The sequence below is a fragment of the Sphaerodactylus townsendi genome, linkage group LG01 (genome assembly GCF_021028975.2).
Source record: "Sphaerodactylus townsendi isolate TG3544 linkage group LG01, MPM_Stown_v2.3, whole genome shotgun sequence".
NCBI classification, from domain to species: domain Eukaryota; kingdom Metazoa; phylum Chordata; class Lepidosauria; order Squamata; family Sphaerodactylidae; genus Sphaerodactylus; species Sphaerodactylus townsendi.
This window is the reverse complement of record NC_059425.1, coordinates 30175250-30186789: the sequence shown is the minus strand read 5'-3', so window position 1 is coordinate 30186789 and position 11540 is coordinate 30175250.

The window sequence follows — 11540 nt, the reverse complement described above, 5'->3', positions numbered from 1 at the left end:
TCTGTCCCTGAATGGATTGACCTGAGCAAAAAGAGGACGTATTTATAGTTTCTCCCTCACAATAAATAACTTCCTTTCGCTTCTTTTTGATGAGATTGTGACTCTTCTTGATAGAGTCCAACACAAATTCTCACTTGAACAAGGTGGCACACTAGTTACCAAAAACCCTCTCTCATGATGTAAGTGTTGTTACAGCTACTGGCCAGCCATTTTGAATGTGAGAATGGAGAATATATTTCCTGTTGTCGGGAATGGCTCTTGCCTTCCCTCCATCTTACCATCTAGAGGTCAGAGGCACACCTGGGTATGGGAGACAACTCTTCATGTAACCACTTATCATATGTTAATGAGCCTTTTGTTCTAAATCTATGAGCTTAGTAATGTAGCTAACTATGCAACCTCTGCCTGGAGCCTCCGGAAGGAGGGAGCGGGATGCAGAGGCCTCAGGCAGAAGACTATTGCTTTGGCCTTGAGACACTCAATACTCCATAACAAAGCTCTTCACACCTTGTTTTTCTGTTAATCTGTGGGAAGATGGGAGGGGGTGTTTGAGCGGGAAAAAGGGGAATAAATGTGTCTGCAGAAGCCAAGATCCCCAGATCTGACTTACTGCAATTTGAGTCTTTGTTGCCAACCCAATAAAAGCTTCTGATTTCATATCCAGAGTCAATTTATTGATCATTGTGCCAAAACCTAACATCTGTCCCAGTGGTGGGATCCAAAAATTTTAGTAACAGGTTTCCATGGTGGTGGGATTCAAACAGTGGCGTAGCGCCAATGGGGCTGGGCGGGGCACGACGGGGGCATGGCCGGGCATTAATAATTTCTCTGTTACTGTAAAAAACTCTTACTGTTAAAAAAAAGTTCTTTCCGTTCATAATTTAAACTCATTATAGCAAGTCCTATCGTCTACTGCCAACAGAAACAACTACTTCTCCTCTAATTGACTGCCTGTCAAATACTTAATACTTTCAAATACTTAATTTTGTTTCTAGAAATCAAAAGAAGGAGACTTTCCATAAACAAGGAACTTTACCATATTTCTAAAACATGTTTTAAAAACAGCCCAACAGGGAGAATTATCCCGTTTTCTACCTTCGCTAACCAGCCACATAGGAAACAACAGGACTTTATGATTTTTGGACCTAATGGAATTTCTAATGGAAAAGCAGACCCAATTAGTAACCCACTCTCGGCACACACAAATAATTAGTAACCCACTCTTGGGAACTGGTGAGAACCTGCTGGATCCCACCTCTGACCTGTCCTTAACTCCATGGAGGAAGGGCAAGATTTTTTTTAGTGAGATGAGATTGCTTTGTTAGATGGTATGAAGACACTAACTTAGAGGCAGTGTATAATATTTTTGACACTGCCGTAGGCCTTTTGTACACATGCTGTCATAACGCACTGTAATCTCTTAACAACCCTTCAGTAATTTTTCTTGCACTCCATTTCAGAATAATATTGTCTTTAGCTGATAACTTGACACTGGCAATGATTTCTGTACTGGTTTTGTCCTTCTAGGACTTAATTGAAGTCAACCCCATTTTGTGAGAACGTCCCTTCATGTTTTCCTCTCTAATAAATGTTGAAATTTTATTTTACTTATTTTCAGATTCTAATCCGAGCATGAACAAAATGTTTAAAGCAGGGGGTAGGGGATAGAGAGCGGCCTCACAAGTAGAATGGCCTACGACAGTGATGGCGAACCTATGGCACGGGTTCCACAGGTGGCGCTCGGAGCCCTCTCTGTGTGCACTCACACGCAGAGTTTGTCATGTGGGGGCGAAAAATCACACACCCCCTACACACACACATCTACGCTGGCCTGGGCCACTGAGCACGACGTGTGCGCACTGCGGTGAGCAGGAAGGACTCGGCTGGCGGGCCTGCTGCCTGTGCTCAGGGTGGCTGCTGCCTGAGGGGGGTGGGGGAGCAGAGGAGGCAGAGATACTAGAGAGGCACAGAGCGGTGTGCGCGGGACTTGCTGGAGGCTAGAGCAGGCTGGCCCCTGCTCGAGCAGGTGGGGTGGAGGAAGAGGGAGCCAACCGTTTTTTTCTAAACTAAAACCTCAGCATTCAAGTTAAATTGCCGGGTTGGCACTTTGCAATAAATAAGTGGGGTTTGGGTTGCAATTTGGGCACTCGCTCAAAAAGGTTCGCCATCGCTGGACTAGGACCTCCCTTCATCTAAATCCAGCGCTTCTTGGAGGCATCACTACGACATCCTAGAAGTCTTTTAGCTTAGTTGGAGGTGACTGGGAAGAATCATTGTGTTGAACTGCTGAGTTACAGTGTCAGACTGGGATCTGAGAATGCCAAGTTAGTACAGGATACTGCTTTATGAGCTCTCCTCCTGAACAGCTCCAATTTTTTTGGCTCCTGAAAAAAGCAGGCATGCAAATATTTTACATAAAGGTGAAATAAAGAAAATATATCCAGTAACGGCAGGTCCTTATTTTGTTTTCACTTGTCCTCCAGTTTCAGTGTTCATCCTGGTACCAGTTCTGAGACTGTTTTAACACGTGACTCTAACAAATGCAGTCCTTCACTCTGGTTGCACAGTATGACATCCGTGTAATTTTTTCCCCACAGAAGGTGGATCATAACGGATAGATACAGACAAATATTCTCTCCAAGGTAGTGTTTACATTCCCATTATAAACATATATCCTCACTATGGATTACACCCAAATATGCCTAGGCTTTGGGAGGCCCCAGCTGGGAGCAGAGAATCAGAGAGGGCTACATATCGCTTCCTTCCAAACTCCTTTCCATGGGTTTGCAATTTCCTGATTCAGCCACTAGATGGCACTGAGACCTCAATGTAACTTGTGATGCCCACATATCACATTTCCTGAGGTAGCTGGATCATCTTCAATACATGCTATCTCTCCCTGTCGATAAAGGGTTTGATTCCCCACTCCTCTACCTGAGTGGCAGAGGCTTATCTGGTGAACCAGATGTGTTTCCACACCCCTACATTCCTTGAAGTAGTCACAGCTCTCTCAGGACTCTCAGCCCCTCCTACCTCACAAGGGTTGAATCCCCACGGACAATTAATCACGTGATACTCATGCGAAATATCCAGATTTCAGCAAGAACTCTCCACTGCTCAACCACTGAACACGGTTCTGGCGCTCCCGCTTCCCTTTATCATGTGTTTTTTTTAAGAACCTGCATGTATGTGCACCTTTTTTAAACACACGCACCAAACCCAGATCGGTGGGGAGGTTCAGGGGTTGAATCTTGATTTAATTTCCTGCTGTTAAGGAGTGACACGGAGCCTTCCAGCCAATCAGAGCGCAGCGGGCTGTGCATAAAGTGCACAAAGCCCTTTTTTTTTTGTTTCGCGCCGGCAGAGAGGCTATGTTGAAATGTGGCTGCGTGGAACATGATTTCTGAGCCAACTATAAACTAAAATTAGACTTTTGTGCCAGCGCAGCTGAGTGGGTAAAGAATTCCGAAGCCACGCATAAACGTAGCTTAGCGTGGAAAACTTATCTATGCAATCGTGTGGTGACATAGCTGCACAAAAAAAAGTTTTAAAAAATTCCCGTCCCAACACAGCACAACAGCCAATCAGGAAGAGGAAGAAAGAGACACTGAGCAGATGGTGGGGAGTGCTGCACTGTTTGAAAGCGTGATAGACATGGATGTCTTCATCACACACGCGATGCAGTGGGGAGGGCGAAACCGTGATGAAAAGGTGCCATTTCTTTTGAAACCTGGTTGAATCTGGATTTAATTTCTCAGTGGGGAAATGGCCAAGGTGTCTGTTATGGGGAGAGGAAGGGAAAGGAGTTTGTAAGCCACCTTGAGTCTCCTTACAGGAGAGAAAGGTGGGGTATAAATCCAAACTCTCTTCTCTTCTTAACAAAAATCTCAACGCAAAGCAAGCATATTACCTCCCCACAAATTCTTCTCTATTTTTTGTAATGAAATCTGAGGAGTGCAGAATCTCCCGTGCTCACTCCCCAAGCCCTTTTTTCGGCGCTCCAATACCAGCTGTGGAATTATCCTTGAGAAAATGTGTTCCTTCCTCATATTTCTGTCCTACTCTTGTTGGATGTAGCAATGGCTAATGAGCAAAGGAACTGAGAGGAAGACCCAGCAGAGGACAGGCAAGGGATCAGCTAGAGATAGCTGTAAAGTTAGGGACCCCTCCATCCCTTGGTGTCACCTCTTGTCTGTCCTTAGACTGATACTCTCAGAACTAATATCCTGCTTCTTGAACATTAGTTGCAGAGACTCTTCCTTTAACCAGACAATTGAAACAGTTGTTGATGAACAAAGATTTCTATATTGCAGGTAAGATAAGTCCCATACAGTGCCAAGACGTCTCTGCTGCCCCAGCCGAGACTTTGCTATTTTAAAGCAACCAGCGTACCCATCCTCTCGCCCACCGTACACTTCCACAGCTGTACTACAGACCAAAGTATGTGGCCTTCAATAGCTAGCGGAGGAGAAATAAGAAGCCAGGAACAATACTTTCACACAGCAGATTCACACAGACCAGAGTTCCCATCCCCCAGTATTCAAGCCAGCCCGTCACCTAGCTAGCAAGATAGCAGCACGCTATCTTTCCCTCTTTCCTATCCTAAATTGACTTCCTAATAAACATTTACCTGTTACCCTTTTAATCAGTGTGATAGCCATTTCTCTGTGTGGCAAACTCCAGCACTTCTTCCAAGGGAGTATATGTGGTTCATCAGGCAATGAAGAAAGCTGACGGGAAGAAAGTTGATTGATTTGAAATGTAAAAGGGTTAGAGGAGAGTTTCATGGATGACACGAACCACCAAAAAGACAGATCTGTGAGTTCTAGATCAAATCAAGCTCAAACTCTCCCTAGAAGGTAAAATGACTAAATTACGGCTATCGTACTCCAGTCACATTATGAGAGGGCAAGAGGCACTGGGAAAGACAATAATGCTAACTAAAGTGGAGGGCAGCCGGAAAAGAGGAAAACCCGGCATGAGATGGATTTAAAGGGAAGTTGTGATCTTCAGTTGCAAGTCCTGAGCAAGGCTGTTAAGAATAGAACATAAGAAAAGCAATCCTGGATCAACCAAGTCCAGCGGCCCATTCACACAGTGGCCAACCAGGTGCCTCCGGGAAGCCCACAAACAAGAAAACTGCAGCAGCATTATCCTGCCAGTGCTCCTTTGATACCTGAGAGAATAGATATGTGTGACCAGTATCCATTTTGACCAGTATCCATTTTGACTGGTTGCTATGGATAGCCCTACCCTCCATGAACATGGCCACTCCCCTCTGAAAGCCTTCCAGGTTGGCAGTCACCACACCTTGGGGCAGGGAGTCCCACAGTTCAACAAAAAAAAAACACTTCCTTTTGAACCTCTCGCCTGTCAGCGTCAGCAGAAAAGCTTCTCCCTGGCCACCCTCTCCATATCATGAATAATGTTATAGGCCATTATCGTGTCACCCCTTACCTGCCTTTTTTTCTAAGCTAAACAGCCCTAAGCATTCTAAACACGCCAGTGTCCAGGCACTCTGCAGCTCCACAGTGGCAAAACCTGTAAGCGGGCAGCACCACCGCTGAGCTATGCTGGCGTCTGAGTGGACTTTGGCACCAGGGAGGCAGGGGCATTTCCAGAGGCAGAGCTAACTTTAATCGGCTTCCCCCTGGGCTTTGAAGCTGGAAATGCTGCAGCCTGTAACTCCAGTTCGGGCTATGGAGGGTTTTTCAGGCTGCCGGACAGGGGTTTCCCCTTTTCCGCTGCACCCCCATGATACCTGAAAGCCCACTGTAGGTGGTGTAGTAGCAGTGCCATCCCCACTGCCTCAGCTCTATGAATTGGGCTGTCTAAGCAGGAAAGCTGCTAAGGAAGCAGCTGGACCACTAGGTGTAAAGGAACACTAAGGGAGGATAAATAAATTGCTGAGAAGCAAAATGAATTCTTCTCATCTGTCTTCACTGATGCAGATATCGGGTAGATACCTTTTCCTGAACTGATGTTTTGGAGAAGGGAGAATGAGGAGCTGGGGAACATAGTGGTTCTAGAACATATACACAAACTGCAAACTAACAAGTGACAGAGAGCAGATTGTATTCACCCTCGAGTGGTTCAAGAACTCAAATGGGAATTTGCTTAACTTCTAATGATGATATGAAACATGTTCCTAAGATCAGCCTCTGGTCAGAGCAACGAAGAATGGCCAACGTGACATCCATGTATGCAAAGGGTTCCTGGGGGGACCCAGAAAATTACAGGCCAGTTAGCTTAAAGTCTGTTCTAGGTAAATTGATGGAAAGCATTTGTAAAGATAGAATTGTCAAGCACTATAGAAGGGCAAGCCATGCTGAGCCAAAACCAGTGTGGCTTCAGCGAAGGTAGATCCTGCCTCACTCATCCTTTAGAATTTTTAAAAGAAGTATCAGTAGGCATGTGGAAAGGAATGAGCCTGTGGAGATGGTGCATCTGGTTTTCCAAAAGGCTTTTGACAATGTCCGCCATAAAAGACTGCGAAGCAAACCTCATAGTCATGGGATAAGAGAACAAGTCCTCTTATGGATTGAGAGCTGACCAAAAAAAATAGGAAGCAGAAAGTAGATATAAATAGTTGGTTCTCAGACAGCCTCAAGGATTGAGTAGTAGGTGATGTTAAAGATCTGGGCATAACACTCGGAAAGCTGCTGCCAGTCAGAGAAGGTGATACTGACCTTGCTTGACTCAGCACAAGGCTGTGTTTGAAGGAGAGAAGCTGTGGCTCAATGGGAGAGCATCTGTGTGGCGTGAAGGAGGTACCAAGTTCAGTCCCCAGTGTTACCAGGTAAAAGGAGCAGGTAATGGGTGAGACCCCAGCCTGAGACCCTGGAGAGCTGTTCTGAGTCACATTGGACAATACTGACTTTGATAGGCCAGCGGTCTGACTCATTGTAAGGCAACATCATGTGTCCATGTGAATGCAAAAGAGGAAACATTTGCCCACCTCTTCAAGAAATTTGCCAGCTCAGAAGTCAAGTGAAGTGGAATTCTGCCAAAGTCCAGAACAGTACCCCTTCAGGAGGTAACAGGATATTTGCCCTTAGGCTGGTGTTTATGACTCAATTTTGTGAGGGATGATTTGATGGGGGTTTTGATGCTGTTCAGTCTGATGTTGTTCTGTAATGCCTGATTTTCATAACATGTTATAAGAAGCTGAATAAATTTTCTTAGCTGTTCTAACTTCTCGGTTCTTCTTTTTGGGAAAGAAAGGATGACAAATCACAATGCTAAAACTAGATACTGGATTAGAAAAAGAAAAAAAAGGAAACCCGACCTCTAAAATAAAGTATGACCAAACTGTCTGACTCAGAATTTTAGAAATTGCATAAGGCATTTACTTAATGAGTACTTATTTAGGTATGCATTGCCCACTTTTTCCCCACAGGAGAACAAAAGCAGCTAACACACACATTATTAAATACATGGCGTCAGAGAGTCAGCACTGTGTAATGGTTAGAGTGTCGGACTATGATCTGAAAACCCCCACTCTGCCCCAGAACCAGAAGGTCTCTCATAAAATCCTAGAGTTGGAAGAGATCACAAGGTTGGACTGGATAGCCCTTGTGGTCTCTCCCAACTCTATGATTCTATGAATCTCTGAGTGACCTTCTCAGGCAAAGTGGGGGTCTTCAGATCATAGTCCAGCATTCTAACCATTACGCAGTGCTGACTCTCTGACCCCCTATATTTAATGTGGCCAGTGGGCCAGTATGGGCATTTTGTTTTTTGTTTTGTCTCATATGTTGTCATCCTTATCAGTTCTCGTTAGCTTGATTTTTGGCTTCAGCAGTTAAAGACTCTTCTGATTATTTTACCTCATTCTTACACCATTTTTACACGATGCAAACAGACTGGAAAATCTGTCTATCTCATGGGGGGGAATTCAACATGAGGCAGGAACAACTGCTTTGCAAATAAAATACATGCAGGTGCATTTCTCTTAAGGAAGGAACTATGTTGGAATAGAAAGACTCGGATTAAACCATACAACTTTCAGTCTCAATTAGTCTCAAACCTACATCCTCCCTTGTGTAAATATATATAAAATACTGATGCAGCTGCAATGGCTTGGAAGACAGTTTTCACTGTGTTCCCATTTGCTGCTCAGTAGATGGCAGCCCACCCTCAAAGCAAAGCTTTTCGTTGGCCCAGCATGTGCCAAGGAAATTCAAAATACGTTTAAAATTCTATTTATGTCACCAGTTCAGCCTCTGCTCCTCTCAATTTCATTTTCTTCTTAAAGGGTGAGTTTTCCAGTCCCCCAATTATTGTTTCAAAGAGTAAAGAAAGCACACACACAGTATTTTATGGAGGTTTTGGACAGAAACGTAGATACATTTATCTTTTAAGTCACTTGTTTATAAAATGATATGTGTTGCTATCCAGAGACCTTCAAAGGTCAGATCCACATATCCAGGGTATGTGGGTGTCCTATTCCCCAAACGAAACTCTTCCAGTTGAATAAGTAACATGTAGCATGGGAAAGAGAGCTAGTGAAGGGTAATGGTTAGAGGATCAGAATACGATCTACCGTGTTCCCCTGAAAATAAGACAGTGTCTTATATTAATTTTTGCTCCCAAAGATGCGCTATGTCTTATTTTCAGGGGATGTCTTATTTTTCTGTGTTCTGTTCGTCGAGCATGCTTCCAAACAAAAACTTTGCTACGTCTTGGGGGATGCCTTATATTTTGCACTTCAGCAAAACCTCTACTACGTCTTATTTTCAGGGGATGTCTTATTTTTGGAGAAACAGGGTAAGTGATCTGGTTCAAATCTTCACTCTGCTATGGAAAGTTGCTTGGGTGATCTTAGGCCAATCATTCTCTCCCTTTCTAGCCTCCCTCACAAGGTTGTTGCTAGGATAAATTAGTGTAGGGAAGAACAGTCTTGTAAACTGCTTTGATTCCCCACCAGGAAGAAAAGCTGGGTATAAATATCTAAATAAAGAAATAAAAAGGAGACATTTCTACTGTTTGGAAAAACCAAGGCAAAGCTTCCTTCTCATGTTTGCAATCTCTTTATCTACACCAGGGGTAGGGAACCTGCGGCTCTCCAGATGTTCAGGAACTACAATTCCCATCAGCCTCTGTCAGCATGGCCAATTGGCCATGCTGGTAGGGGCTGATGGGAATTGTAGTTCCTGAACATCTGGAGAGCCGCAGGTTCCCTACCCCTGATCTACACAGAGAGTTGACCAAAATACTGTGAAGAGGAATTTTGTCCTAAGGCTGAGCCTTTAGTACCATGGAAAGACATTGAAAGTTTGGTTCAGATTATATCCTTTCCCATGCACATTTCATAGATGAAAAAAATGTGATTGTATACTTCCAACATCTATTCTGTCTGTCTATATGTCACACATACAAATGGTTGCCAGCTTCCCACTGGGGCAGTGGGAAGAAGTTCCCTAATGAAATATGGGAAGGGTAAGATTGATGTCCCTGGAATAATGACATTGCTTTCAGTTTGACCCAGAAGTGATGTCATTGTGCCAGGTGACAGTTCTGTATTCACCCCAAATTCAATGGTTAAACCATAAAGTTTGGAGCAAATGAAAGAATGATACCCCCATCCCAGTGGCACGAGAAAGCCAGGAAATGGGGAAAGTAGGGGCTTGTGGTTTAGGAGGAGGGTCATCACTTAACCCAGAAGTGATGTAATCACACAGAGGGTGATGCTCTAGTGTTTGCCCCAAACTCTATGGCTCTGGTGCACGTGTTAGTAAATAGACGCTAATAGATTCCTAAATCATTTACTAGACTGCTCAGTCTTACAAGGAAACTGGTTGTTATAGGACAACTGTAGCTGAAACAGCAGGCACATGTTCCATTATATTCGTTAAGCTATTTTAAACTGTTACATGAAATATAACATTTATATGATCCTCTGAAGATGCCAGCCACAGATGCAGGCGAAATGTCAGGAGAAAATGCTACTGGAACACGGCCATACAGCCCGGAAACCACACAACACTCCTGTTATATGAAATGTTGTAAAGTCTGAAAGAGGAGGGGTGGCATATTAAGTCTAAATAAATAAATACATAATAAATATATTGAATTTTAGCAGATTGTACCATGCTCCAATTCTAAGGATGATAATATGCATTCAGACTCATCGCCACTATTTCTGTATCACCCTCAGCAATGTGTAATTTGAGTTCCTTATTTTCACAAAGGCAAAGATTTTAGCTTTCCTACATGGTGGCAACAACCCATCCAGAAGTTATCTCATACAAAAAAGAGGGGAGTTTTGAGGAGCAAAAGAAGGGACACATGGTCATGATATAACCACCACTGGTGCCAGGAAACAGAAGGGCATCCTCCTCATGAGTAGGACTCCTAACAGGACTGCAGAAAAATATTCTGTCCTTCTGAAACAGTGGTTCTCAACCTTCCTAATGCCGTGACCCTTTAACACAGTTCCTCATGTTGTGATGACCCCCCAACCCTAACATTTATCCATTTTACAGATGGAGAACACTGATGCAGAAAGTCTTAGGCGACCCCTGTGAAAGGGTCGTCGGACCCCCAAAGGGGTCGTGACCCACAGGTTGAGAACCGCTGCAAGAAACTTTGGGTCTGTGGAAATTAGCTGCTGAAGCTTTTCAAAGCATGGAGGCAAAATGGTAAATAGTATCCCATTTAAGCTTTATTAATGGAACTGGACTTTTTCTCTCAATCTGTTGGCAACCCTATCTACTCTAACTGGCAGCGATTCTCCAGCGTCTCGGTTGAGATTTGTCAAATCATCTACCACTTCTCTATGCAAAAGACAGACTACTGATCCACAGCCCTCTCCTGAGGAAAAGGAGAAAGGTTCTTAATAAATAAAATAAACCTTATTTTTTCTAATTGGGGAGTAAGGCCCATGGGGGCCTGTTAAAGGTGAACTTTCCCATTAAACAGGAAATTGAAACACCTGCCTGGTTTGATTTTTTTTCTGTTGTAGGAGAAGAGGAAGGAAAAGTCACACAACCTCTGCTTAATCACTTGCTTTGAAAACTCCATGGGGTCAAATTGACAGCACTTTACACAAAGACACACATACACAGTGGGAGAGGAGGAGGAGGAGGAGGAGGAGAATGGGACCTCCAGGAAAAAAACCCATGACACAAACGCATTTTCACCCTGTCTGCCTAAAGGAAGTAGAAAAAGCAGACAGAAGTATTTTTCTCTCCTGTAACACCAGAACTTGGGGATTACGCAAACAAACCAATCATCAGAATCAAAATGAAACTGATGGGCCATGGAATTCTGAGGAAAGAAATTACATTTTTGCTGCAGCATAATTAGCATGTAGTATTCTCTCAATGAGGCAGTAATGACGACTGGTTTAAATGGCTTTAAAAGGGGATTGCCCAGATTATTGGATAAGGAGAAAGGCTATTAGCTAAACCGAACTTCATTGCCCTGGTTAAACCCAAGCTTTGTCTGTGGCCATCCTGGAAGCATCTTGCTGACCACTGTTGGAAACAGGATGCTGGACTCAATGGAACCTCTGGCCTGATCCAGCAGTGCCCTCA